Source organism: Eretmochelys imbricata, chromosome 2 (assembly GCF_965152235.1).
Source record: "Eretmochelys imbricata isolate rEreImb1 chromosome 2, rEreImb1.hap1, whole genome shotgun sequence".
Lineage (NCBI taxonomy): Eukaryota > Metazoa > Chordata > Testudines > Cheloniidae > Eretmochelys > Eretmochelys imbricata.
In genome coordinates this window covers 36,790,665-36,793,652 of record NC_135573.1, presented here as the reverse complement: position 1 = coordinate 36,793,652, position 2,988 = coordinate 36,790,665, and positions in this window count along the sequence as shown.

Below are 2,988 nucleotides of genomic sequence, written 5' to 3'. Positions count from 1 at the left end.
AACATGGCTTTCCTAAGTGAAGTACTTTGCACTTGTCTTTATTGAATGTCATTTTGTTGATTTCAAATCAGTCCTCCAATTTGTCAAGATCATTTTGAATTTTAATCCTGTCCTCCAAGTGCTTGCAACCCCTTCCAGCATGGTGTCACCTGAAAATTTTATATGCATCCTCTCCACTCCGCTACCCAAGACATCAATGAAAATGTTGAAGAATACCAGACCCAGGACAGACTGCTGCAGGGCCCCATTAGATACATCCTCCAAGTTTGACCGCAAACCATTGACAACAACTCTTTGAATATGGTTTTGCAACCATTTATGCATCCACCTTATGGTAATTTCATCTAGATCACACTTCCCAAGTTTACTTATCAGACTGTCATGTGGGACTGTGTCAAAAACCTTAATAAAAATCCAGATAAATCACATCTACTGCTTCCCCCTATCCACTAGGCCAGTAACTCTGTCAAAGAAGGAAATTAGGTTGCTTTGGCATGATTTGTTCTTGACATATCCATGTTGGCTGTTTTTTATAACCATATTAACCTCTAGGTGCTTACAAATGGATTGTTTAATTTGTTCCAGTATTTTTCTAGGTATTGAATTTAGGCTGACTGGTCTATAACTTCCCAGGTCCTCTTTGTTTCCCTTTTTAAAGATAGGTACTAGGTTTGCCCTTCTCCTGGCCTTTGGGACTTCATCTGCCCTTGTGATAAATGAAGTGGGGGAGGGAGGGGGGCGTAATTCCTTTTATCAACACTCAGCCACCCAGTTAGCTATAAAGTCCCTCTTGGTAGCTATTCTTGACTCGCTTTACCTGAAAAGCGTTAAAAAGGTCCAGGTAAAAGGAAGGGAGTGGGCACCTGACCAAAAGAGCCAATGGGAAGGCTAGAACTTTTTAAAAGTGGGGGAAAAAGCTTTCCCTTTGTGTGCTGTTGTTGTTCTCTGGGAAAGAGGGGAACAGGGAGCAGTTATGCTGTGAGAAGCTGAAGCCAGATATGAAAATCATCAGATCATATCTAGAACTACTTACTTAACAACCCAGATATGTAAGTAGATCAGGAATGTTTAGAAAGATGCAATTAGGTTTATTTCTTATTGGCTTGTGGACTCCTCTGTGCTAACCCCAAACGCTTTTTGTTTTGCTTGTAACCTTTAAGCTGGACCTCAAGAAGGTTATTCTTGATGTTTAATTTTTGTAAGTGGGTTTTTAAAATCTAGCAAAAGCCTAAGTTCCAGATGTATTTTCTTTCTTTTTGTTTTTAATAAAAATTACCTTTTTAAAGAACAGGATTGGATTTTTGGTGTCCTAAGAGGTTTGTGCATATGTTGTTTAATTAGCTGCGGGCAACAGCTAATTTCCTTTGTTTTCTTTCTCAGCTCTTCCCCAGAGAAGGGGTGAAAGGGCTTGATGGTACCCCATAGGAAGGAATTCCCAAGTAAGCCTTCCTGGGTTCCAAAGGGTTTTGCATTTGGGTGGTAGCAGCATTTACCCTTCCAAGGTCAGAGACAAGCTGTGACCTTGGGAGATTAATACCAGCCTGGAGTGGCCAGTATTAATTTTTAGAATCCTTCTGCACTCCAAGCGCCAGAGTGGGGAATCAGCCTCGACAGTCCTCTAGAAGTTCTCAAAGATAATCACTAAGGGTTCCAGAATTCCTTCAGCTAGTTCCTTAAGTACCTTAGGGTGAATTGCATCAGGCTTTGCTAACTTGAATATGGCTAATTTACCTAAATATTCTTTACGCTGTTCTTTCCCTATTCTGGCGTCTATTCCTTCCCCTTGTTGTTAATATCATATTAAGTATCTGCTCACCATTAACTTTTTTAGTGAAGATTTGACTCAAAATAGGCATTAAACACTTCAGCCTTCTTCTCACCTTGGGCATCCAAAAATAGAGGCACTCAAAATCACTACTCAATTCTGGAAACCTTGACCAATCTCTTTTTCTTGTAAACTGAGCACATGCCATGTGGAAGTTGCTGGGAGGCAGCATGGAACCCCTGAGGGCCACTTCTTTGCAACGCATTCTGATCTTGCACAGGGTATCTCATAACACAAGATCTTTACAAATTAAATGACAATTAGCTTTCAATCTCTAGTGCAGGGGACTGAAATTTACTACAGCTTCTCATTGTAACTGGGGCAAAGAAAGAACAAGAAACATCAAAAAGCAAAAACAAAACGAAAAAAACCCCGTGAACTCCTATGAGCTTTACAGTGTGTCTAAAGATTTCCCAGTTTTCTTTTTGAAAGAAAAATCTGTTTAAAGAAATCTGCAGTTAATTAACCATCTTGTTGTATGTGCATTTCTGTGTGAACAATTAGGTCAACCCACTGAGCAAAGCGCAGTACATGTGTGAAACTCTCTTCAATCAAACGTTGGCTTTAGATTGTATTTAAGGAATTAGCTAGGTAGACTAGAATGTCCTTCCAGGCATGTGCTACTTTGAAACTTTAGTCTGCATAAGTCATTTGAAACCTCCTTTGGCCATAGTTGAAAAAGGGAGCTAACTCCACTGCTGTGATTTCTGCATTAACTTTCTCTAACCACTTGCTACAGCAAGATTGTAAGAATGGAATTTTCAGCAGTTTTATCTCCTCCCTCCCACCCTACCTAACATCTTTTAATGTTGAATGATTAATTGCCTTTCCAACAACTAAGACTATATTAGTCTTTCTATTGTGTTCAGCCTGTTCCAGCTTTTGAGCTGTTAAGCATTATTTGGAGTTCCGAGAGGGATAATTCTTGGGTAAGAAAGAAGCGAGAGGGCACAAATCTAGAATACTTTTACTTTGGCTATTTTTATTTGCCATATGCATGTAGCTGCTATTGTTGCCTTGAGCAAAAATGGATAAAACAGCAAAAATGGCAGGCTACATGTGTGTAAGCTTTGCTGAGTTCAGGATTCTGGCCAAATCCTAGAAGATTAGGGTTGGAAGAGTCCTCAGGAGGTCATATAATCCAACCCCCTGCTCAAAGCAGG